This window comes from Balearica regulorum, chromosome 1 (genome assembly GCF_011004875.1).
Source record: "Balearica regulorum gibbericeps isolate bBalReg1 chromosome 1, bBalReg1.pri, whole genome shotgun sequence".
NCBI classification, from domain to species: domain Eukaryota; kingdom Metazoa; phylum Chordata; class Aves; order Gruiformes; family Gruidae; genus Balearica; species Balearica regulorum.
In genome coordinates, this window is record NC_046184.1 from 206,350,510 (window position 1) to 206,376,974 (window position 26,465).

The following is a 26,465-nucleotide window of genomic DNA, read 5'->3' on the forward strand; positions in this document are numbered from 1 at the left end:
TGGTTCACAATATAGCTACAAGTAATTATTGCAGGTTATTTCATGCTTCTATTGTAAAAGCAGATGAAGGCAAGCCAGATCGCAGACATGTTGTCCTCAGTGCACTCAAAGATAAAGTAGATGGCAGTCAGTGTACTAAAAATTGTACATGTTCTTTGACTCATTTATAAACTGTGATATGTCATGATATTTTGTATGCATATAATAACTAGAACTACTATGTGTATATTACTTTAGTGGAAAGTGCTGCAAAAGCATTTTTATTACCTATCCCCAAAGAGTCACTATTACTTTTTACCTATACAAGCTGCAATACAAGTCAGTTACAGCAGTTTCAAAGACTGCTCTTCACCAGCTTTAAATTATTTGCTCTTCAGCCAAAATTTCAGGGTTGATATCTTTTGGCTTTTGAAACAGCACTTTTACATCTTCAGCCTGATCTCTCAGCTGGTATTTAGAAAGTGCATGACTCCAGGATCTCTGCTGGGAGTCTGCAATGCAAAATAAAATCCCTTCATTAAAACCAGTTTTGAGGTGGATTCTAGTTGAGGGGACAATAATTTCTTAAATAGCACCAAGTTGATCCCTTGCTACTGTCTGCCTGTGGCCTGACCAGATGCTCGTGTAGGGCACTTCCCTGCCGTTGCCATGCCCTCTCTGGCATCAAAATGCTTACCCTCATTTTGCCCCCCTGTTTTTAGTACCAGCAGTGGTCCCAGCACTCTGCAGCTCTCAGTGTTTTACATTTTTGGTAGAAACTTTTGTTCTTTCATACTTTTGCTGTGATGAGGGACCGGGTCTTCCTGCCAGCCATGTATGCATAAGCAAAACTGTCAGGCTTTGAAGGCTGAGCCTAAGACAAAGCATTCCCAGTAAGATCTGTTTCATATATATCATCTCTTAAGTATCTTTTAAATGCTGCATTAATTGCAAGGCATTAGTACAGGGAGGAATATCTTTCACTTAATCATTCATGACCGAGAGGTTTCTTGTAAACTCGATTCACTCTCTCGTCTACAGACTTTTTATTCTTCTATCTCGCTCCTCATTTGAAGTAGCAATCTGCTACTTATCCTGAAAACAGTTCTTTCCAGGCCAGAGGAAATGGTATGAAGCTGCTTTTTCCTTCTCCCAGGCCTGCAGCCAGGACAACCAGGTCCAGAAATTCACCACTGAGTGTCCAACACAGCGTCCCAACAGGGACCAATGCTGTTCAAGCCCACGACCTGGTTCAGAACTGGGGAGAGGATGTCTTTCCCGTGTTGCAAATGTCTTGTTACTTAAGAAAAAGAGCTGGTCTCCCCTTTTACTGTCAAAACAGAAAAGAAATCGGGTGACTTATTTTCCATAAAGTTTGTTCTATTACTTACCTTGCCTGCTGGGTGATGATTCCTATGAAGCTCACAACTTTTATTCTTTTCAGTTACTTTTTGGGGTGATGGGACCCCTTTGAGTTGGTAGGTCTCTGTCATTACCCTCAAGCTAGAAATGCAAGGAAGAAAAGAAAGAATTAAAATTCTGTACAAAGGTCAGAGAAAGCTTAAAGCCTGCAACTTGAAACCACTGGCACGGAGCTGCGGCACTTCATATTTCTGCTGGGAAGGGATCCCGCTGGTGGAATCAGAATAAAAGAAGTTCTTGTAAATCTTATGAGTGAATGCAGTGATTGATATATAGATATAAATATATATGCAAAATTATATGTATGTGTGTGTATACATGCATGCATATTTGTTATATATATGTACATGTATATAAAGATGGAAATCTTTAGGGGCAGTTTTCATTTGAAATCTTTGCTTACTCCTGGGTGATTAGACAGGATAATAATAACAATAAAAAAACCCTCAAATGGGGATTAAATCCTCAAGAGAAGAAGTGCTCCATTTATTGAAGCCTTGCTTATCTCGCACAGAGTAAGGGGATTATGCGATTGCTTTTGTGTTCTGAACGATTGTGGCTAGACGGTTTCTGACATAATAGACTTGCCTACTGAAATAGAAACATTACTGTTAGATGGATTTGCAGCTGGCTGCAGAAATGCGTTTGCCTGAACAGAAATGCCCCTTGTAACTCACTGAAACACTTGCTCTGAGTGTGGAAGTCAGGCTTTTGGGGGAAGACATACACTGCCTTTTGTTAGGCTCGCCGTAGCCGCTGGAGACGCTGGGGCTGGCACGCTGCGGAGAAGGGACCTGAGTTCGTAAGCCCTTTTGAATTGAAAATGCAACCCAACACTTGTGGACTGGAGGCTGGGTGTATTAGAAAAGCTGCCTTTTGGGACATGTTGCTAACTGATGCAATGGCTCCAAGCGAGGAGCTTGACCTGCAGGAGTGCAGCGGAGTTATGTGGTCAACCGGCATGTCCCTGAGAGCAGGGTTTGGAAATATTCCTGTGCCGGAGCACCATGTCTCCAGACACATAGAGTACAGGCTCCTTTGTAATAACCATCATCAGCTTCACACACTGCTTGGGAGACTTTGGGCTGCAGGGCTCCCTGCAGACTTCCCAGCCTTGCTCTGCTAATTCAGACTGACCCGCACGCTGTGCTCCAGGGCTGCCAGTCTGCGTTTTCTGGCTGCTAGTGCACTCCTTGGAAGTGTTCAGTCCTGGTTTGCTCTGATGTTGTGATCACAAAGGGGTTTTGAGTGTTAGACACAACTTTTATAGGAGTAGAAGGGAGTCTTCGTATCCTTTTCCAGCCAAGGACAGAAGTTCCCTGCTAAAGGTGACACTGGGACATGCAGAGCAGGGGTCAGTTCCTCTTCCTCTGTGTCCCCTGCTTTTCCTCGGGGTGCTTTTTCCCCACTTCGGTAGCTCAGCAAATCCCACGTGACAGCAGAGGAGCTTCCATTCAGCGTGGCTGGGCAACAATAGAACCAAAAACCCCAGGCTGGGGCTTATGAAGTTCTCGGTGTGGGGTGGGCGCTGTTGGCTTTAGAGGAGCAGTGTGAGGCCAGTGCAGAGCACATGGGAAAAATCCTCCCCATCCACGCCTGAAACGCCCCACGGGCACAATGCCGAGCCAGATCTTTGAGTGGCACTTTGCTATCCCTCCCTCCAGACCTCAGTGTACCCTTTCCAAACATTTCATCAAAATGAAGTGTGGTCCCGGGGCCTCTCAGCTCTCTCCTGTGCCCACAGCTGACTGTCCCCAGGGAAGGGACAGTCTGGGAAGGATGTGCCCCAGTATGCAGCTCACAGATTCACAGAGTCACAGAATGGCAGGGGTTGGAAGGGACCTCTGGAGATCATCTAGTCCAACCCCTCTGCTAAAGCAGGATCACCCAGAGCAGTTTGTACAGGATCACGTCCAGGTGGGTTTTGAATATCTCCAGAGGAGGGGACTCCACAACCTCTCTGGGCAGCCTGTTCCAGTGCTCGGTCACCCTCACAGTGATGTTTTTCCTCATGTTCAGATGGAACTTCCCGTGTTCCAGCTCCTCGGGGGGTGATTGAGCCCATCTATGCCTTCCATAGATGAACACCACTTATGGGTCAGAGCATCTTCTGAGGCAAGGCAGCCCACAGCCACAGCAGTGTCGGAAAGGGACAGCAAAGGGTTAAGGTGTTCAGGCCATCGCAGCCACATCAGAGCTACGCTCCTTTCCTGTTTTCATTCATCTCTGGCCACTTCCACCAACACACCCACTCCCACCCCTTCCCATAACCTGGTCACTTTGTTTTATTAACTTTCTGCAGTGTTGCTTTTAGTGGGTTTTGGGGTTTTTTTTCTTTAAGATTATGTCATTTTAAAATCATTTCACTTCTAAAATTGACAATAAACTTTACACTTTCCTGCTGTAAAGCAGGCCAGTGCTGTCACTAGTCTGCTCATTCTGGAGGATTTATGGCCCCATGTCTGATGTGATGCAATCCTCTCAAATGAAAAATCATCACGACTGAGCCCGTAGCACAAAGAGACGATTTAAGAGGAACAGGAATAATTAAGGCTGGCCCTTACAAGCCCGACACAAAGGCATTTCTCAGAGCAGCCTGTACTCTTGGTGAATAGGCAGAAGGGGATCTTAGTTTTCCAAGACTGAAATCCCCCATGGTCTCCACCGCATCTGTGAGTGAAGGCGAACCTGTTTCTTTGGATTTTAGCTGGTGCTTGGGGTGAAAAAGAGACTGTGAGTCTGGAGGGATCCTGCCTCCCCAAGCCCTTGCCAAGCCTGTCTTGGGGAGGGGAAGATGCTGAGCGTGTGCTGGTTGCATCGCATACACGCACCCGCACGGCCTTGTGTCACCCTGCTTTCAGCTGTTCCCTCAGTAAGGAACCGAGAGCATCCTGTGGCCCCACATATTTGCATAAATAGCCGATAGGACTTCAGTTCGGCCATGTCTGTCATCCCTCGCTCAGCGGGCGCTGTCTCACTTGAGCCCCTGGCTTGTGTTTGGCATCCCTTGGATTGGGAAACTCCTGCATGAGCTGCTCACTCTGGTGCCAGTCCAGGGCAGGAGTCTTCTCAGTGTCCTGTAACAGCTCAAACCAAGAGCGATTTAAGATGTGCAATTGTTTCCCAGGGTCTCAGGGAACGTAGCCTTCTGTGTTAAACCTCCCTGACATCTCTCTTTCCCGAAGGTCCCTGCTGCAGCCTGCCTTCCCCTTGGGGACCCAGGCGCCAGGTCACTGCCTCCTGCTGTGCTGCTGGGGGATCAAAAAGGGTCCTGTGGTGCACTAATCTTCCCCTCTGACTCTTTCCTAAGGCACCTAACTGCCTTTGAGGAGGGGGAGGGGGGGAATCTGCCCAGCAAATGTGTCCCCTCCTGCCCATTTACTATGTACTTGAAATTAGAAATTTGAGAGCAATTAAAAACAAGGCGTTTAAGGAAGAGAAAAAGCCATGTTATAACTGAAGTAATAATTTAGGTTATGTTTTAAAAGTCCCTACCAAGACAGTTTCCACAGAAATTTGGGGGATTTTAGACAGCCGCTTTAAATGAACTGCTGTAGATGCTCTGAAACTGGCACATGCTGCATTAGCAGCTCTCGCCATTGAGCTGCTCTCTCTTTAGGAATGGAATTCATGTCCACAGTGTTAAAGGAAATGAACACTCCAGTTAAATGACAGGGTGGTAATTTTAAAAAAAGACACAACTTTAGTTTATCTGCCCCTCTTCAACTAAAAAAATGGCCAGTGATTGCAACAGGAACAGACTCTGGCTGAAAGCTTTTATTAAATCTCACTCATTATCTAGAAATGTGACTGAACAGAATACCAACAAGCATGTTACAGAGATCTAATTTTTATTTACACAGGATTTTGCACTAAATGATACATCTTTTTTTCTTCTTCATTTTCTGGCTTGGCTTTGTCTGTCTTTCCAAGAGGGAGGCTTCAGATTATAAAAGCCTTAGGTCAACTTGCGGCTGAAAGCACTCTAAGATCATCGTCTTTGCAGCATTGTGCACACAAGTGGTGCAATTTAATAACGATAATAAATGTAACAAATATGAGAATTGTGCCAGTGCTAATTACATTTCATATAAGCAGACTTTTTTAGCTTTAATGCAGAAAAAAAAATGTATCTTTGATGCAGCTCCTCCTGTTTACTATCATTTCTGTGATTGTTGTTTTATGTACTTCTTAAACCCAATTATGAGTGTGACTCACTGGTATTCTCGGCAGACTGCATTCAGGGAGACCATCTTGTCAAAAGTTAGACCTGAGAAAAAGTGGCTCATTTACTCTATATACTCTCATTTTCTGCTTGTAGGTCATCGATGCAAATTCCTGATATTCAGATAATTGCATTGCTTGATTTTATCTGGAGGCATGTTTTTAAACTTTGGACTGTTCATGAAGAATTCTCTGTAAGCATTTCATGGTTGAGTTGTGACAGTTAATTATATGTGGTCACACCAGCCCAGTAGCATCATTTCTATTTGTTCATTTGATAGCCATAACGACTAAGTTTGAAAAGAAAGATCTGTATTCCTCCAGTATACTGGTTGTCACTGGTCAGTGAAGCAATGTCAACTGGAGATAGAGTAGAGCTGGACTTAGCCAGCATCGTGTCCCAAGAAGAGGTGGTGTCCCAAGAGGAGGTACTGGCCTAAATTTCTCCTTCAGTGCATCCCATCAGAACGTCCTTCATATTTTTCCTAAGTGCTTCTCCCACCATTCTCCTCCAGACCGCCCCTCCCCAATTTTCTGTCCTTTCTCCCTCCCTGTTTCATTCCTAACCTACAAAGGAATTGGGTTCTGAGGAGTGTCTGGAGGTGGATCCGCAGATGTACAGAGCCAACAGTGCTGTTGTAGCTGTGCTAGTCAAAGCTTGATCCAAATCCTGACTATCTAAACTTATCATAGAATCATAGAATCTTAAGGTTGGAAAAGATCTCTAAGATCATGAAGTCCAACCATCAACCCAACACAAACCACTGGGACAAAGTTCTTGGTTGTCACTCAGTCACGCTCAGAGATGAAATGAAAAGACAGTGTGCAGCAACGTAGAGGGGCACAAGGGAGTGTTCTCCTACTGCATGTGTTCATGCAGTATCTGGCTGAGGGCTGCAACTGCTCCAGCTTTACAGCTCTTGCTTAAGAAGGGAAGGTCTTGTGCATTAGCGTCATTGCCCTTGTTATTGTTGCTTCCATTTGACTTGGTTAAGTAATAGATTATACTCCATTTCAGAGTTCCTGTCGTAATAGATGCAAATGATCTGTACTCTTTGGTTGCTCTTTTTTTTTTTTTTTTTTTTTTTTTTTGGAGCTGACTTGTGAATAAACATTGGTTCTTCTCTAGCAGTAAAAACCCCATAATTGTCTGAACATTGAAACATATTAGCTCTAGATGCAAAATGAACGTGTAATCGTGTAGATTCATTCCTGTTTGCACTTTCCTTCAGCACGTTTCCTGCACAGATTGTGAAATTGGTTGTTTTAGAAGAAAGCAGCGATGCAGGCTGAGTCTTGGGGCACATGGTGAGCTTAGGTAGAAGTTAGGGGGAGGTGCCATCTGCTGGAAAGTTTGGACATTGTCAGAAGGAGAAGCAGAGTTGAAAGCAGCTGTGAGCAAATGATACGGAAGATTAAATTAACGCTCAACGTCCATGAGTAGCCACTAGCTAGGGGTGAATCCCACTTCCAGTTTTCTCTGCAGCTCGGAGCGCTGAAGCTGCCGCTCTCCTCCTGGTGAGATGGTTGTCCAGCCCTTGTTAGCCAAACAGCTGCTGAATCACGGTCGCCACTGTTTGCAGTTGCATGAGGCTTGGGAAGGAGAGCGTGGAAGAGCAAGAGAGAAAAAGATCAAATAGAAAGATTTAGGACAATCATTAAGAGTGGGTGTAAAGGAGAATAAAATGTTAAAAATCTAGAAATGTAAGTGGGAAGAAAAATGAGCCTGCAGAAGCCTTGGAAGGGAGAGCTTTGAATAGCAGGAACCGCAATAACAATAATTGTCATCAATGGGGACTGATAAATGTGTGTCTCTAATCCAGCAAAATGTTGAACTTCACTGAGTAATGCTGCTAACACCTTAGTTAAGCACTTATGCAAATGCTTGAATGATACAGATAAAATGAAACCAAACGCAGGAAACAGCATGTCAAGAATAAAACTGTTAATTGTTTTTTGATTGAATCCTCTGATTCTCATTACTGCTTCTCTCTACAACCCACTGCGTTTTCACTGTAACTTCCAAACTTTCAAGGTGGTTGTAGAGAAGTAGGTAGAGCTTAGTGCTTTCTTCATTTCCCCCCAGTGTGTAATTGCACTAAATGTGTTTTTAATATTGCTTTTTACCACTTTGATTTTTTATTTTGTTGTTGTTGTTGTTCACATCAGAAAACCACAAGGCAGACATTAGATATGATTTATTGGGAAATATCTGGGGCTATGCCAGCTGATTAAAAAAGAAAAAGAAAGCAAGCACAACACATATGGGAGCCCATCTGAATAAGATTCATTGGGCAGCAGTCATGAGAGAAGTTCTTTCTCTGTAAACTGGAGTTGGATGAGCTGACAGTAACAAAGATACCAGTGTCAATTTGTCATGAAAAAGGAGAAATGATACCTCACAGCACATATTGATAGGATTTAAAAAAATAATAGGCTCAAGCATCCTTCTTTAGCATCAGAGTCTCAACATATACAAATGTGTAATGCTGTGGGGCTCCACTTTCACATGCTACCTGAGATCCAGCTCAGAGCCTTACAGGGAGGCATTTAAAAATGGATAGGTTCAGCACAATTCTGCTCCTGTTGGAGTGGATGGGAATAGGTGTGTGCCATTAGATGCTCTTTTCGTTATTTCTTAAAAATATTTTCAAGTTCGACAATGAGATTGGCTTTAAGGCCAGTGTTAAGCCCTTGGGAACCATGAACCATGGGTCTTGCTTTAGGAGCAGGAGGCCCTGGCAACATACTTAGGTGCATCTTGGGACTGGGAAGTAGAAAGAAGATGTCAAGGACAAATAAGAAAAGAGTGGGAGAGAGAAAGCAAACAGAGAAAGGAGAGAGCAGAAATGTAGATGCATCGTGTATCTATTTTGTGTTGTGAACTTAATTCAGCTTGGAAGCTCCACATTTCCTTGCACTGGCAACAATGAATAGCTCATAGTAATGACTTGTAAAACTGTGAATTGTTAGAGACTTGCAAGGTTTAATCTTCAAAGCTCTTTAAAGATTGTATGTCAAAGATATGGAGGAGTTAAGATATAAGATGATGAAAAATAATAGTGAATCACATAGGTAGCTGGGTGGATGGGTGGGTAGATGGCTAACCAGCCAACCAGCTGGCCAGGGATTTAAGAAAGTGACTTTGGATGACTTGTGTTTCATTTGCTTGAAAGTTCAAATCTTTTCTCCCTCACCTGAATCCTGAAACTGGCCACTGGAGGGTTAACAGTTTACTGGGGCTCTTATGCTGGTCTCCATGAGCGGTCACTTCATGAAAAACCTCACCCTTGGGCATGGGCTCTTCTACTCCTCTGATCAGGATGAGCAGATAGACCTGCTCCTTCAGAGGGAATCCATGCTATTGGAAGTGTCATTGTCACCTCCACTCAAAACCAACATCATTCGGGTGATTTCTCCCAACAACATGAAGATGGGAGAATAAGACCATTTATGCCATTCCTGCCACCAATGTTTTATGTGGGCTCTGGATAGCTTGTCCATGGGCAGTTTAGTAGTTGTTCCAGCTAAGAGAAGTGGATTGCTGGGAAGGGGAGGGAGGACAAACTTGTGCCTGTTGAGCTTTAACTACTACTGAAATTCAAAGCTCTTTGAGCTTCCTGACTTTAGTTCTTATATCTGAAAAGTTTTCTTTGTGCTTGTCCCAAGATTTTAACACCATAGAAGAGAACAGCATCAGAGGACTTTTTTTGTCAGAATGCACCAATATACCCAATGTAATTAAATTAAACTAGTACAATACTAGTAACAACTCCAATAATAATAGTAGCCAGAGGAAGAACGGAGGTTGTAAGTCCTACTGTTTGAAGAATTCTACATGTACTCAGAGCCCATGAGCAACGTTACTGTTCTCAGTGCTTCAATGCTTCTTCTCCCTCCTAGTGAAACATAAGGTACACTGTCCCTCTACAAAATGTGCCAAATGACATGTGAGTCAGTCCTAGCGCTCTGAAATCCTATCTGGAACACCGGGGGAGTAGTTAAGCAGCTGCCTTCTTATTGTCATAAAACTTGATAGCTTTTTGCAAATATGTACAAGCAAATGTTTTGTTTACTTTTAATGTGTTTGAACACGCATGCTGCCAAAAAGCTAAGTACCTCCAACAAAGTTTGGTATTAATTCTTTACCATCTTCACTTGGTTGCTCATCAGTTTGGCAGGAGAAGGAACTGACACGATTTAGGACAAAACAAAAAGTAGCCGCAATCTCATTGTTGAACTTGAAAATCTCTAAGAAATAATGAAAAAAGTGAACATTCAGAAGTAAAAAAATGGTGATTTCATGGAGTTGGAACAAAAAAAGGGGGAAGGGTACTGAAATACCTTCATTCACTGTCTAAAACAATTGCTCCAAGCAGGAAACTTGGCACTTGAAGCATTTATTAAGTCAGTTCAGAGGGATCTGTTTTCAACAAATGAGATAAATGTCAAGATGAAGTTTTTAGGCACTCACAGTACATCACATTTTCCTTCCCCTAGAAAGCAGAACAAAAATGTGAACAAATAAAATTACTTACATATGTAAAAATCACATTCAGTTTAAATAATCTTTTCTTCCTGCCTGGATTTATCAACAGTCTATCAAAGCTTTATGTAATCTTTTAAGAGTATGATTATTGGAGAATGTTTTCATCCTCTCTACTCCTTATTGTTAACCTACATCAGAGCCAACATGTAAACACATATTTATCTGGATAGCATCTTTATTTTGGTCACTGTGGTTCTGAGTGCTTCCTATGTGTGTATGGAAAGGGACATTCAGGCAAATCAATAATAATTCTTTACAATTATTTTTTGCTCTCATCCATTTAGCAACCTCTCTCTTTCTTTTTGCTCAGTCTCTCATCTCCCATTAGGTGCTTTTCAGACTGTTCCAGCTCCTGGTTTTCTGCTGCCTACTCTGTGCTAGTGCCATGCAACCTAATGCTGCCAGGTGCATTCGTTGCGGCAGACAGGAGGGAGGACCTGGCATGGAGACAAGGGCATGCTGCTCTCATCTGCAGCTTTCAAACTTCCATGACCAGTTAGTCCAGAGGCTTTCTGGCAATGGAGTCCTTTGCATTTTAGTAGAAATATGGCAATGATGATCTTAGGTGCTTGTATTCCCTTTTCTTGAAGAAAACAGACAGAGAAGGCGCAAGTTGAGAAAATGCTAAAATACTTCTGGGTCTCGTCAAGTCAGAACCTGTGGGATAATGCTGATCTCTTCATGCTGATTCTGTTCCCTGAAGATCCCAGCATGATGCCTAGCAGCCACAGGAAAGAAGGAAGTTTTATTTCCGACTTCTCATCAGAGTACCACCTGATCGTGCCTTTGCAATAGAGGAGATGGAGGGTACAAACAACTTAAAGAGCTGGGAGGGTGCTGGGGGAATCTTTCAATCCAAAGCACTAAGATTTGTAATCCTTACTCAAGCCAGGGAAGGCTATTGTCAAGAGTCCCCTGATATTTAAGCTCTCCAAACACTGAGTCATTGGGCCTACTCATCTGAGTCATTACAGAAAGGAGAGAGTGCTGCTGTTGTACAGAGGACTTTAGCAAAGGCCATTTTTCAGGGAATATCCCACCGGACAAATCCTCTCCCAACCAAATGTGAAGAATGTTCAAAACTCGGGAGAGTAGAGGAAGAGAGAATCAGGGAGAGGGTGTCAGGTGGGAGGTGGAAAGCAGTGATGAACACAACCGGTCAGATGACTTCTGTCTTCTCCAGAGGGACACTGAGCCAATTTTCAATCCCTGCTTCATATGATTCACACTTTGGTCTCCCATCATTACTGATGGGAATCTCAAAAGATCAGAGAAGGAATGAAAAGAAAGTTTGTTCCTTGCCAGGTCAAAACATCAGCCAGGGACAACACAACTCCAGGAAAAGCCACCGAAGAGGAAAAGTATAGTTCTGATGGCTCACATTGGTGGTTACAGAGTTTGGCAAGGTGATTTAGCAAATCTTTCTGAATGAGCTGTCTGGCAACGTGTAGAAATGGTCATGCAGACTTCTATGCTGGGCATGTCTGGCACAAGTGTTTGTCAGATTGACTTTGGCCTTGGGTAAAATAATGCTATTTGATCTTGTGATGTCATTAAAATATGGAACTCTGTCTTCTAAGGAAAAGCTCAGAGAGGTCTTTCTTAGAAAGCAAGTCATAGAATCATAGAATCATAGACTGGTTTGGGTTGGAAGGGACCTCAAAGATCATCTAGTTCCAGCCCCCCTGCCATGGGCAGGGACACCCTCCACTAGACCACATTGCCCAAAGCCCCATCCATCCATGGATGGAGTGTCCACAGCTTCTCTAGACAACCTGTTCCAGTACCTCACCACTCTCACAGTAAAGAATTTCTTCCCAATAGCTAATCTAAATAGACCCTCCTTCAGCTTAAACCCATTACCCCTTGTCCTATCACTGCTCTTCCTGATAAAAAGTCCCTCACCATCTTTCCCGTAGGCCTCTTTAGGTACTGGAAGGCCACAATTAGGTCTCCCTGGAGCCTTCTCTTCTCCAGACTGAACAACCCCAACCCTCGCAGCCTGTCTTCATAGGAGAGGTGCTCCAGCCCTCTCATCATTTTTGTGGCTGTCCTCTGGACTCTCTCCAACAGCTCCATGTCTTTCTTATACTGGGGAACCCAGAGCTGGACGCAGTACTCCAGGTGAGGTCTCACCGGAGCGGAGTAGAGGGGCAGGATCACCTCCCTTGACCTGCTTGTCACGCTTCTTTTGATGCAGCCCAGGATACCATTGGCTTTCTGGGCTGCAAGTGCACATTGCCAGCTCATGTTGAGTTTTTCATGATCAACCTCTCCCAAGTCCTTCTCCTTAGAGCTGCTCTCAATCCTCGCAGGCTCACCCAGCTTGTAGTTGCACTTGGGATTGCGCCAACCCATGTGCAGGACCTTGCACTTGACCTTGTTGAAGTTCATGCTGTTTGCACCGGCCCACCTGTCAAGCTCGTCAAGGTCCCTCTGGATGGCATCCCTTCCCTCCAGTGTGTTGACTGTACCACACAGCTTGGTGTTGTTGGCAAACTTGCTGAGGGTGCACTCGATCCCACTGTCCATGTCGCCAACAAAGATGTTTTAAACAGCACCAGTCCCAGTACCAACCACTGAGGAACGTCACTCATCACTGGTCTCCACTTGGACTTTGAGCTGTTGACTGCAACTGTTTGAGTGTGACCATCCGCCAATTCCTTGTCCACCAAGTGGTCCATCTGTTAAATCCAGGTCTCTCTAATTTAGAGACAAGGATGGCATGTGGGACAGTGTCAAAAGCTTTGCACAAGTCCAGGTAGATGATCTCTGTCACTCTTCCTTTATGCACCAACACTGCAACCCCATCATAGAAGGCCACCAAATTTATTAGGTACAATTTGCCCTTAGTGAAGCCATGCTGGCTGTCACCAATCACCTCCTTATTTTCCATGTCCCTGAGTATTGTTTCCAGGAGCATCTGCTCCATGATCTTGCCAGGCACAGAGGTGAGACTGACACCCAGGTCTTCCTTTTTTCCCTTTTTTACAATGCAGTTATGTATCTCCTTTTCCAGTCAGTGAGAACTTCATGAGACTACCACAACTTCTCAAATATGATGGATAGTGGAAATGAGGACATTTCCCCCTTTATTACTGTCACTGAATGCTTTCTTTGAAAGATTAATTCTCAAGGTGGCAGAAGCTTGGCTGCCAAATCTTTCCATATCTCCTACAAATATGTACTCTCTTTTTTCACTTCTTCCTCTTAATGTAATGATGCTCCAGCCTGACATATCTAGGGAGAAAAAAAGCCCATATAGGTCTTTACATTTTCAGCACATATGGAAGTGACCCTGATTCAGTCTCCAGCCCATATCTCCACGGCAGAGATACCAGCTGTATGCTTGGTTTGGTCCCAGGAGATTGCAGATGTCAAGATGACAGGAATTTCTTGATGATCCTTATATTTTTCTCACTTCTTAAAACATGCCTGTGATAGTAAGGAATCTTAAGATAATAATCCAAATCTTAAGGTAATAATCCAAATGTAGTAGCTTTATTTCTCCCCGAGGTACGAACATTGTGATTGTGCCCATTGTGTCAGTATCTCACATGTTGGCTTCCAAGGTAGAAGATGGGGTTGGAGATTATTAAATGTGTCAATCCAGTGCTATGAAAGCTATGGACATTTGTCCTCAAAGGGCAACTGAGATTTTTAAGATACAGGCATCCCCATGTAGACAGAAAGTCAGCATAACCAGATTTATACTTTCCACTATTTTGTAGGCACAGGGACCATTTCGTGGCCAGGGTCATGCAAAGAAGGTCTTGGCCAGTGACAGTAGTTCTGCAGGACCATTCTAGCTAGCATAGGCTAGAACAGACTTCAAGATGCTTTAGCTCACATATAGGATTGTTTTGGCATCTCTAAATGCCAGAATGTACGATATTTGGATCCTTGGATTTTACCTTGGATTTTGGAAGTTGTCTGCTGGTTGGTTGCAGAAAGTACAGCCAGGAATGCAATTTGGGAGTGCCAACATGCGTGGATTTTGGGTCTGTTTTAGCAGATACCTGTTTTCTGCTCCCCATCTGTCTTAGGATGGACTTCCACTTCTTTTCAGTTCTGTTATGTAAATAAGAAGATGTAGAGACTTTTATCTAACAAAGTTCAGACTATCAAGAGAGAACGCTATCAAGTTAGGAAAGAAACTGTGGGGATAAATGGCCAGGTTCTTAATAAAGGAGTTTTATCATTGGGATTAAGGCCAGGGCCTTTGGTGCAACAGACACATAGATCTAGAAAAAGGGGTGAGTAACAAAGTGATAAAGTTTGCTCATAACACAAATTATTCAGTGTAAAACCAAAAGCCAGCTGCAAAAAGTGGAGAAAAGGTTTCTGAAAACTGAGTGACTGAACGAAATGGTGGATGTCTATAAATACAGAGCAACAGACATGCCTAAAAGAAACAATCCTGTGTGTATGTACAAAATCATGAGCTCTAACCTAGCTGTCACTGCTGAGGAGAGATATATTGAGTTATTGTGAGTAGTTCTCTGAAAATATCAGGATCAGCAGTTATCGGAAAGGCAAATAGCAGGTACAAAGTATTAGAAAGGGAATAGAAAGCAGACTACAAAACATCATTATCCCAATGTTTCAGCCCATGATTCACTCACATTTTGACTGCTGCATGCAGTTCTGTTCTCCCTAGAAGAGGATCAGAGAAAAGCAGCAAAGATGATCAAGAGGTATGAATGGCCTCCAGGTGGAAACAGAATAAACAGTCCAGCACTCTTCAGCTTGAAAAAGAGAAATCAGGGAGGGCCTGAGAGAGGCACACAGGTATGAGTGACATGGAAAAGGTATACAATGGGGAGAAACACTTTCCTTGTGCTCTGTTCCCTGTACCAGGCATTTATTACCAGTTGCTGCTGGAAACAGGACACTCAGGTAACGGGAGCTGTTTGCCAGTTCTTACACTCTTTTATTTGGGACAGGAGAAAGTTGTTACAACCAACTATAACTCATATGGGAAGCTTGTATTGCATCATGCTGTATTGTGGATGTGTCACTGATTTTTGCGCAGTATTAAGGGCAGCAGAGAAGGTCAGGCCAGGGTTTCTTCTGAGGTATCAGTTACGATGAAGAGAAATAAGCCGAGGTTTAGCTTGTGGGCAGAAATTTCCCAGAATACATTGGCAACTGGGCAGAATTAGTACTTTGGCTTGGCTCCCAAGCACACTGGCTCTTCGTTCCAGCACAGGAACAAACCTCGGCAGTGTTTTGTAAGACTGGTCAAATTCCTCAGAATGGACCTGATTCAAAAGTATCTGCTAGTCCATAACTGTGCCCCAAGTCTAAGGGTTGTAGTGACTGTATTAGGCAGTAGTAAAGGGAACCACATGGTGAAACTTAGTGAAGGTATTTCAGCTTCATAAAGTTGTCAGCTACCTATCAGCAATTCAGAGAAATGCAGAAATTACAGCAGTGTTATTGTAATTATTGGTGTGCGTTATCTGTCATCATCACTGGTAACACTCAAGCAGTTAACCTGCCTTTCGTTAAGGACCTTCATGAATAATTGTTTCATCACACTGATAGTACTAATAAAAACTAACGAATTTTGTACGATTACTAGAGCTGTCAGACTGTGTTTTCAGCTGAGTATTTCAGGTATCTTATCTATAGTTGTTATTTTATCACCAATGATAAGTGATCATAATTTTCGTGAGGGACCTCAGTTCAGAAGAGGATCCCACTTCACTACCCCAGTATCTCAACATTGTGAGGACTCTCCTTACTAAGGCATCACCATTGCCATGTCAAAGATGGGAAGTAGTCAGATGAGACAGGGTGCTCATAGCAAGACTTTCACTGGTGGTGGTCTTGGATTTGGGGCAGATATGTTTCCTCACAGCACAGGAACGCTACAGGAGTGGCTCTCATGCTGGTGGATGTGGTTTCCTAAGCAGAGAGGTTCACCTCTGGATGAGATGTAGTCACCTTAGGGTTAACTTGTGGCACAGCTTGAGGCTGGCAGCAGAGAAGTTTGGGGGTTGGAACCAGATGATCTTTCAGGTCCCTTCCAACCCAAACCATTCTATGATTCTAAGCTGGGAGTATCTGAGAAGCTAATCTACATGCTGGAAGTGGTGTGCTGGAAACATTAGCTCTACTCAAACTTTCCTTGTTTCTGAGCTTGCTCAGAGGTACCACAGCATCTCTCCAAGGCACAACATTGAGCAGCTCTCAGATAGTACCTCCAGAAATCACATGGATGTGCTCTGTTAAAAATGGGAAGGAACTAAAGGTCCTTGCCAACACACTTTAGAACTGACTATATCTTAATTTATCCATGGCAGAGTGTCTTACTCAGTAGGTGAGAATTTAGCTATGAGTATATTGAGTGGCAGCCAGCTTGGAGCATGAGTCTAATTTACTGTAACTCTTGCTACATTCTGTCTGATCATTATCGTGCTGAACAAAATGTTTTTAAAGTGCTTTTATAGGGTTGAGTGACTTATTCAATAATTTATACCATTTTGGGGGGATTAGAGGATGAATTTAAGTCATCAAATAATGTCATTATGGCTCAATGACTACATTCTTTATCGGGAAAAAAAAATCAGTTGTAATTATGCTCAAAAAGACAGAGACCCTTTATTCAGCAGTTCCCCCAAGAACAATGATATCAAAGATGCTGATAGGTCCCTGAGCTGTAAAGAGGGCTGTCCTTCTTTGTTAGGAAGGAATATATCAGCTGCTGTCTGCTTATCTGTATCACCATTGTGCTATTTATGCTACATATTCTCAGTGTGCCATGACTTTAAATGTCTGTTCCTTGCAGAGGCCAGTGATCTGTCTGCGTGTAGAGCTGTGCAAACTCTCAGGGAGCCTATGGCCCCGCTTACGTTGGAGGGAGTTTTGCCCCTAATTTCAGCAGAGAATTTCTCTCTGCCAGAGCTCATGGAGCAAAAAAAAGGCACAGTCTTTATGGTGACTCTCTGGAGACCTTTATTCACACCAGATTGTAAGGTGTCAGCCCAGCCCTTGGAAATTTTTTTATGTTTTTTCCATTTAATTTGGTTTTATTCATCTAAACTCATACCTGCCCTGGCTAGGGGACCACTGGTATCTCAAGGTGCATGTGCTTTCCACCAGTGGCCTGAGCACTGCAAGATTTCACTGGACCCAGCTTATGTCTAATGCTGGCAGACTAGCAGTGTAACTCAAAGCTTTCATTTTCCCTTAAAGATATCCAGTGAAATCATGAAATCCTGCTCACTTGACCTCTGAGCTGGCTTTTCAGACCAGCTTTTAGGAGCTTAGGAAGACTTATCTCAGAGAGGAAAATCAGGTCATGCAGTGTGTGTGGACAAAGACTAGATAAGTCTGATTTGAGCAAGGGAGGAAAATACATTAGATCATCCCTTATCCTTGCAAAATGACTGTACGCACAAGATGGCCATTAATCACAGTAATTCCCTCAGAAGACCTCAAGAGGAGCAGGCCAGAAGCAAACACATCTCTCCATGAGGGTGTTTGGGTTTGGAGTTCTCTGCACATCACTGTCCATGACCCTCACTTACTAACAGCATCAGCCACAAGCAGACAGGCCACAAAACAAAAGCTCATTAAGGACAGGAGTAATGAACAAGGAGTACATTCAGTCGAATGTCTAAAGGCATGTAAATTACTACTAAGGTCCACATCTGAACAATATTTTATTGCAGGCATTCCCCTCCATGCCATTCGGTGTAGTATGGTTTTTCTAAAATGCGCTTTTTCTCATCTAAACCATGGCTGCTCCATGACTGTGTCTCTGTCCTTCCAGATCAAATGTACCCTGTCCCAACAACCAGTAAAACCAGGAAATCTCTGTGTTATGCACAAAGAACCGCTTCCCTCCCCTCCAGTCATGCTTCCACAGCTTGAGCTCTGAAGGGGGTTGGGTCTCCACATTCCCAAAATTTGTTGCCAGCACCAGAGTTTCTGCAGACTAAATGAAGCTATTAATGACACGTTTGTTGTCCTATTAACAAGCTAATGTTTTCAAAAGCAGAAGGAATGGAAAACTGTGTGTTGATGACTCAAAATAATACCATTCAGCCCTCCTGCCTGGTAATGGTGTTAGCTGTACAGATCTTGTAGGAATCAAAGGCAGAAAAAGTTGATATTTTGGTCCAGATTCACCAAGACACTAGTCTTCCTTACTTCCAAAATCTAACTGGCTTTCAACCATACCACCCCAAAAAGAATAAACTTCAGTTCATCCTCACAGCTGGGCAGAAGGACTACACTGCAAATATGGGAAATGTCTTTATGTGGACACACTGAAAATAACCAGAACTATGAAAAACAGTATTTTAAGTGTAATTAGGATGAGCTCTTTGGATTGCAGTGATATCCCACTGATATCAGGTGGAGGAAATTAAGAAACTTAAACATCTTGTTGGATCATGATCCTGATTGCCAACTTTGATACACATGGAAGCAGGGTAACAAGCTGCCATTTTACCTTTTTTTTTTTTTTTAGGCAAAACCATCTTTTTTCTATTCAGTGGCATTACATCATTACATGATCTTGTCCTTTTCTACCAAGGCTAGAATGAAGGAATAGTGTGACAAAAAAGCTTTGCAAGTAAGGATAATGCATGCAAGGGTAGTGCCACAAATAGCCTCTTCTCTACATTTCATTTGCTTTCCTTCTTTATGTGATGAGAAGGTGTACAGTATTTTTGTGCATCCTTTGGCCTGATTCCCCTCAAATGTATCACAGGAGATAGATAGGAACTTGTCTTTATGAGAGAGCATGGTCCAAAGCCCATTGGGATCTTTCCAATGCATTTGTATTTGGCTCCTAAATCTGTTACTACAGACTTGGTGCCCATTCAATTTCTTATTCAGATTTCTTACCATCAGGTGAGAATTGTCTCATTTCAATGTACAGTCTCATGACCAAGTTAACCCCCATGCTCCTCCACTCAGGAGAAGGACAGAGGCACCTCCAGACTCACCCCATCCATTTCAGAGGTCAGTCTTGACCAGTCGCCCTCAAGAGGCAACGAGTCACCTTCCCTCTGTGAACAACTGGGAGACCCTGAGTCACTGGATTAGATACCCAACTTTCTAATGACATGAATCCATTTCTGGCTCCTAGATGGGACAGTAACTCCTGTCCATTGCATATCTAGGAAGGCAGAGACTGGTGGGTCTGGCTATTAAGATGGCTGTCTGAATCACTCAGCACTCTCTTGAATTTAGATGCCATAGTAGTTGCGACACCTAATTATCCATGTATAGTAGGTGGTCCAAATAGGAGTGCACAGCAGAGCAGCAGATGTGGGTTGCTGCTGTCAGATTAGATTGAGATTAGATAAAGCTTAATTAACACTTTATTTTCATTAGATTCAACTCTGATTAGTCACACAAAGTATTACAGAGAAGCATGGCAGAAATCAAGAGACACAGCTAACATTCTTATTATTAAAATCAAGGAAGCATTTTTACAGAGCAAGACCTTGCTAGTAAGGGGTTGTTCCCTGAATTTGACACCTCTCTGGTCTGGAGAACAAGATGAACTTAGAAAGAGCTCTTTACCACGCCAAGCAACTAACAACTACTTCGTACACATGCCCTTTCTAGCCCTACACATTCCAAGCGACCTAATTTACATAATGATACATATTTCAACACACATTTGAGGTGCTTTCTGTCATTGGTTAAAACTTACATTATTTCCCATCATATCACTTTTATATTTGTAATAAGGAGTATATTATTTTAGAGATGTTTTTCCAAGACTCCTAGTAACTAGTACTATTTATCAAGAGTTTTTGTGCCAAACCTCAGAAATGTCACCTCTGAACTCCTTGCTACCCAATATCAAACCTTTATCATGATATTCTGAATATTCTGAACCCACAGTTTGACACAAAATTTTGCCCTTCCCTTAATTAACAAATGCAGGTGAAATCTTCTGTGTCAGAGTCTACTCCTGTTGTGTGAACCCACACAGCCTCCAGCTTGGTAGGCTTCTCCTGCCTGTAGCATCAAAAAACTTATAAGAAACTTTTATGTGGCCCAGAGGGAAGGTCACTTGGAGGAGCAGCCTGCAAAGCAGGGTAAAATTTATTTCTGTGCAAGATAGTACAAACCAGCGAGCCAAGTAAATCCCATTTAAACCTTATTTTGAAGTTAAAGAAGGCATATGCTGTCTATTTCCCAAGAGTGAATCCAACTTTTGCTTCTTAGGACAGGGAAAAGGATGTCACAGATCAAGGTATCTTTTTCCATAGAGTAAATATGCAGGTTTAGAATATCTAAAATCCAAAATAATTCAAGCTTGCAATAAATGAATGTTTCTCTAGTCTCCTACATTATTGGCCAACTGTCAGAACTACAAAGGGATGACCTCTACAGGCCACGCCAAATCAAACCAAGCCAGATCCTATTTTTCACCTGTGTGCTGTCTAACCAAGTATTTGTTATAACCAAGTATTTGTTATAACTCCGCATAGTTCACTTAGTTCAACTGGTTTCCCCTTGTAGTCTTCCTTTTGCTTTCTCTCCTCATTTTTATGAAAGCACAGTTGAGCAGTCAGTTGGGTGTTTCTCCTTCAGTATTTTGTCTGCGGTGTCTGGTCCAACACATCTCAACAGGCATTGCAGATGCCTGTGAAAGAGCCCTCGCTTATCTCCTCAGCTCTGCCACCAGACAGTGAGAATACACTCTGTGCCCTGAAAAGCCTGATGCCAATAAGTAGAGTCATTTCTTAGTTGATGTGTTTATTAAATTGTGTGGCTGTGACCAACAGGGTGCTGAACATCTTCATTCTCAAGTCTGCTTGCTGTCTTGTTGGTGGATTGCATTCAATCTCTCCAAATTGTTGGAGAAAAGCTGAGCAATGTAATGTTGACAAGCGATTTCTATATTAATTGCTTCTTAAAATAATACTGCTTATATATTTTTAGTATGTGCTGTGAGACTAAGGAGGAAAGGGCTGGTGCAGGGAACACAATGGCAGTGGGGAGGGCACTGAAGTAATTCCTCCCCATGGGCATTAGAGGCTGAGTGCCAGTTGAAGCCAGGCTATATGTTCATGAAAGCAAAGTTCACAATGAAGTTTCCTTCATCTGCATTTTTGCTGACACATGAAACAAGGACCCAAGGACCTCTCCAGACAGAATAGCAGGAATATGGAAAACTGAAACAAAACATGTAGCTATGGTCACATTTAGCAGCGGAAAAGAGAACCTGTTGGTGCCAGGATGTGCTCACTTGCGCTTGTAGTAACTCAATTAAGATGTCGTGTTAGACAAAAGGATGAGAGTAAAGAGAGAGGTCAGGTCACTCTTCAAAGTGACCATGCAAAGATGGGGGCAAAACTTGCATCTCCCCGATGCCTCTTCGCAGGCCCTGCCAGAAGACAACGCTGTGTCCCCCTCAGCAAAGCCCAGAGCTTGTCTGGCAGGGGGGGCAGCAGGGGTGTAACAGGCTAACCAGACACCCCTAGTCCTTGCACTGCGGGCTGCTGACCTTTGCTATTTCCCAAACTGTGGGAAACGCCACGGCGTAATTTGAGGATGATTTGTAGACACGGGCAATTGCATTTGTGCTTTCCCCTGCTCAGAGAAAGAAAACAGGACAGTGATACCCTGCCCACCTGGTTTTTCCATACGTGAGTAGGTCTATTTAAAAATGGGGATGCAAAACAGGTTTTCACTGTTCTTGCACAAGAATCATGTAAAATGAGCAGAAGAAGTCCAAGAAAGTTTTTGTTGGCACCAACCTTCCCATTCTCCAGAGTCGCACTTTATCTGATAGCTGGAATACGGCAGGCCCTGGATAGTCTGTTATTCTTTCCCACGCTGCAAGATTTGGGCAGTAACTAACTTAAATAAATGCCAGAAATATAATTCTTTTTTACTTCATCTGATTTAAGGAAGGCTTTCCTCGGATAATTCTTCCAGGCATGCTGTCCAAGGCAGGACTAGCCCCTGGTGGGTTGACCTATTCTGACCTCTGTAGCTGGATTTCAGCTTTCTAAAGGTTGCAGATAAACAACAGAAGAAACAACTCACTATATCCAAGTACTGTTGCACCTTTCTTTGAGCTCAGTGAGATGCCAGGCTCTCCTTGAAGGTCCTGTGCCATTATACAGTAGTAGTGGTCTTCTGCCACCTTTGATTAACCTTTTTTTTTTTTTCCCTGAAGCTAGATAAAAAAAATAACCACCATGCAGCATTGCCATGTCCAGTAATGCTACCAGAGGGGCAGTGAGGCAGCAGATAAGTTCCCATGATGGGGTTCTGGCCAGGCAAAGGGCTACACTCTGCTGAAAGCAGAAGTGGGTGAGCTCTGTTTAACTCTGTTATCCTCCAGAGAAGAGATATTCAGAGCTTCTGGAATACCTCATCAAACCACATTTCTTCCTACATCTTGAGTTCATAGTGAAAAATGAGGCAAGTCCCAGGAGTGCTCTTTAGGAAACCTGGTGTTTCCACATTTTAATGAAACTGCTGTTGGCACAGACAGATGAAGAATAGGTAGGTTTGTCAAACCCTCAGGCTGCTGTGGCCATTGGCATCATTTTATCATACTCATCAGGAGAGGGAAATGGGATGGAAGGAGCCTAAGGTTTATGTCAATTCCGACAAATTAACAGCCATCAAATTAAGTTGTTTATAACAAAAACAGTAATCATTATAAAAGAAGGCAAAGGCCCTTCAGCAGGAAGAGTAAAGACCACAATTGAGGTTGTGTGCTAGGGACTCATTTAAAACTGAGTAGGTGGGCAGTCATACCTGCTCTGTCGAATCCTGCGTTGTGCACTCATACCAGTGCCACGGGCTGTCACAGCGGGGAGACGATTTGTTGTGCCCCTCACCCCTTCTGTGCCCAGTGACACTTGGTCCCCAGACCCAGATGCTGATTTTGGTTAGCATCAGTCATTGCCTTGGTACGGACAACTTAGAACAAAGACACCCAGTCCCACCACATGTCCCACCCAAGGCTTTAAGTAGCGCAGGGACACACAGGTCAGAGCCATTCTTCACACATTGCTTTTCAGTATTTGGCATTGTTTTCCATTACAGTTCAGAGCTGATGGTTTAGAAAGCGGATCCCAGGAGGCTCCAGTTTAAGGATGCTCATGTTCTTGCTGTGTATTCTCAGCAGGAGGGCTTTGATCTTAATGTGTGTCTCTGACAGTCATGTTACCCATGTTGCGCCCATTTGTATTCAAGCGTTTGGTCCCAGTGATGTGGTTTTTCTGTTGTTGTTGTTGTTGTTCTTTGTGATCAATTATTTTTTCTTTCTTCATTAAATATTTTGTTCAGGTTGCCTGCTCCCTCATACCCTCCCACAGAAAAACTGGCGTTTTATGGTCTTTGCTTTGCTTTGTTTTATTGCTTGAGGAAAATTTTCACATTATGTCATCATCTCTTTTTCTTTTTTTTTTTTTTTTTTTGGTGGTGGTTGTTTATAAGTGTCACAAATGTGTTTAAACTGCAGGCAATTAATAGGGACAGTGAATCCTGTATGAGGAGGGATATGGAAGGTGCAAAGAAAACCTACATAAATGCCAGTGGGAAAAGCTGAGGAAACCAGGCAATAGCCTGGAAATGAAGAGGATAAAAAATTACTGTCATTTCCTACAGAAATCAAGAAGAAAAGGCACGGACTGTTTTATTCTATTTCTATTAGATCTGTTAGGAAGTAATAGTTTTGCAAATGCAGCACTAGTGCTGACCTGATCTTCCAGTGACCACACTGGGCAGGTTCATGTCTGGAAGATAGCTGCATTCACACAGTGTCCTCATGAGCTAAACATCCCTCAGCATGGTTTATCTTTGAAAACAAGGAGTGGCCTTTAAGAATAAATATCCCACACTTAGCTAGTTCACTTGGCATTGCTCCATGTGGTCTTTGCTGCCCAGGTCTCCACAAGCTTGGGGACCTCTGGACCACGCTCCCCTGGATGTTGCCCCCATGCCTTTGGGTTAGTGGGACTATCAGAATTGCTGCAGGGAGGGAAATGTGAAGTTGAGGCATGAGGATGATATGACAAAAAAGACACACGTTATATGTAAGCCTGCTTTATGTAAGACTTCAGTGTCATTTTTAGCACTGCTCTGTATACTGGACATTTAAATACAAGCACGTATGTATGAGAGTGCCACCTACTACTGAATTCACCCAGCGCTTCCTCTTACAAGACCTTGAGTTTGATTACTTAGTTTTTCTAAAAGTGGGCTGAAATTTTCCATGCTCTCTATCAACCTCAGGCTAGATAATTTTGGGGAAAGATAATAAACATATGGCAACGAGACAAGAACATTTAGATGAATAAGGTATGCGTATCCGCAGATAATATATGCCCGCACTAAAGATACAGACAGATAACCACAAGTGTTTCATTCAGTTAGTTTAGGAAGTTTTCACTGCCTCAGATGGAAATTACCACTCCTTAGTAGAGGCACAGAGCCTGCGAGCATGCACGTACCTTGTCCTAAAGTACTAGGCAAAACAGGTCCACTCACACCAGCTCTTGCTGTAGCTGGAGGAGTGGCAGTTTCTTAAACCTCTCTAATTTGGTTTTGTGCAGTTGTGTGATGATAAACTAAAGGGCTTGGCTTGTTGCAGTGTGGATACTGCATATTACAGACACTGTAAATGATAATGGTAAAGTAGAACAAATCAGTATGTGTCTGATCTTGTCAAAAACCTGATAGGAGTTTTCATCATTCATGCTTATTGGCATACTTCTTTCAATATAAGTTAGAGCACATGAGGCATTTGAAACCAGAGCTCCATACAGATCTCAGGATAGTCTTTGCCTGGGTGCTTTAGTGGAGGCTCTTTGCTAATGTCTCTCTGTACCAGGTGAGTATCTTGTCCAGAAGCTGTATGCTGAGGTCACTCCAAGCCAAGGGTGCCACTGTGCCCCCATGGCTAGAAAGAGACCTGGGAGGAAATTCTAGTCCTGTTGAAGTCAGCTGGAGTTTTGCCATCGACTTCAGTGGAGCCAACATTCCTGTTCTGATGCAGACATTTCACAATAACCTCCTCTGTTGAACTTTCAACACGTGCATGTTATTTTCATTACAAATAAACAAAATCTTTCTAAAATGGAGACCTTCGTATATACATTATGCCAGAAGATCACATTAAAAGTTCATCACGGTGCACGTGGTAAAATACTAATAATCCATCCTTGAAGTCTCTGGGAAAATTTCTGATGTGAACGAATCCCCTTTAGGTCATTTCTCCTGAATATACAGCCATCAGATGTACAGCTGAAGGTTTATTATTTTTGCAGAATGCACATGCATTCCGAATTTGCCGTGCTCAGAAACAGGGATAAGACGTTCATCTGTGCGCTTGGCTTTGGGAAAAGACATCTCTGTGTGTCCGGACACGGGCCCTGGTATAGCGCAGACAGGAAATCTGCCAGACTGCCTCGGCAGGAGGCTGCCTCCAACACGTGAGGCAAGAAACAAGAAACGTCTTAATGATTAATCACTGTCAACCTTTGTTCTCATTAAAGACTTGATTGTCAGACAAGGCTCGTAATGAGGCACTGTTCCTGGGTCCGTTGCTATGTGATTGTGCAAGTGCTGGATCCGAGCCTCGGACCCTGCAAGATGCAGCTCCCACTTTGCCCAAGTTTAAGGAGATGCGGTGGGAAGGTTGTTGTAGGAGTGCCTGCTAGCGGCTGTAGTGCTGTGCGGCTCTCCGGCGAGGGATTATGGCAACACTACAAGTACATCACTAACGGCTGAAAACGCGTTCACAAGGATCTCAGAAGTGCGCGGCTTCCTTGTTAGTACTGAAAAGGCAAAGTGCTATAAAAGGTTTCTATTAAGAACTGCACAAATAATTAGCCATCTGTTAAAGTCTCTTGCTTGTAGTTTCTCACCAATAGTGGGGATTGGCTCCTCTGAGGTATTTGGTCACCCGTGTTTACCTAGGAGATTGTGCACAGTGTCCTTTTTTTACTATTTTTATGCATAAACTTTTGCAACACTGAGTAGCAGAATTACCTATTTCTGAAAATAGTTCTGGGGTCCACCTAAATTTCAGTGTGTCCAAAAAACTGGCCTCTTAAAAAGCCTGGCCTCCCTGGCTCTCCCCATGAGAGCTGCAGCAGTTGAGTGTGCTGCAATACTTATCCCTCTGCATGTTGAGCATCCACTGCATCACTATCACCTGATACCCAAACCTATCACTCCAACAGGTGACTCACAGGCTGCAGAAATCGGGTGTGTGCACCCTGCTGTCATGATCGTTTCCAGCTTTATAGGATCTGAAGGCATTCGTCCACATTTCCTCTCCGAG

General features: G+C 43.2%; 1 protein-coding gene across 4 annotated transcripts in view; it reads left to right on the forward strand.

The window, feature by feature from the left end:
- MAML2 (mastermind like transcriptional coactivator 2) overlaps positions 1-26,465 on the forward strand; it is a 220,625-nt gene that overhangs the window by 173,570 nt on the left and 20,590 nt on the right. The gene's annotated exons all lie outside the window — the stretch shown is intronic.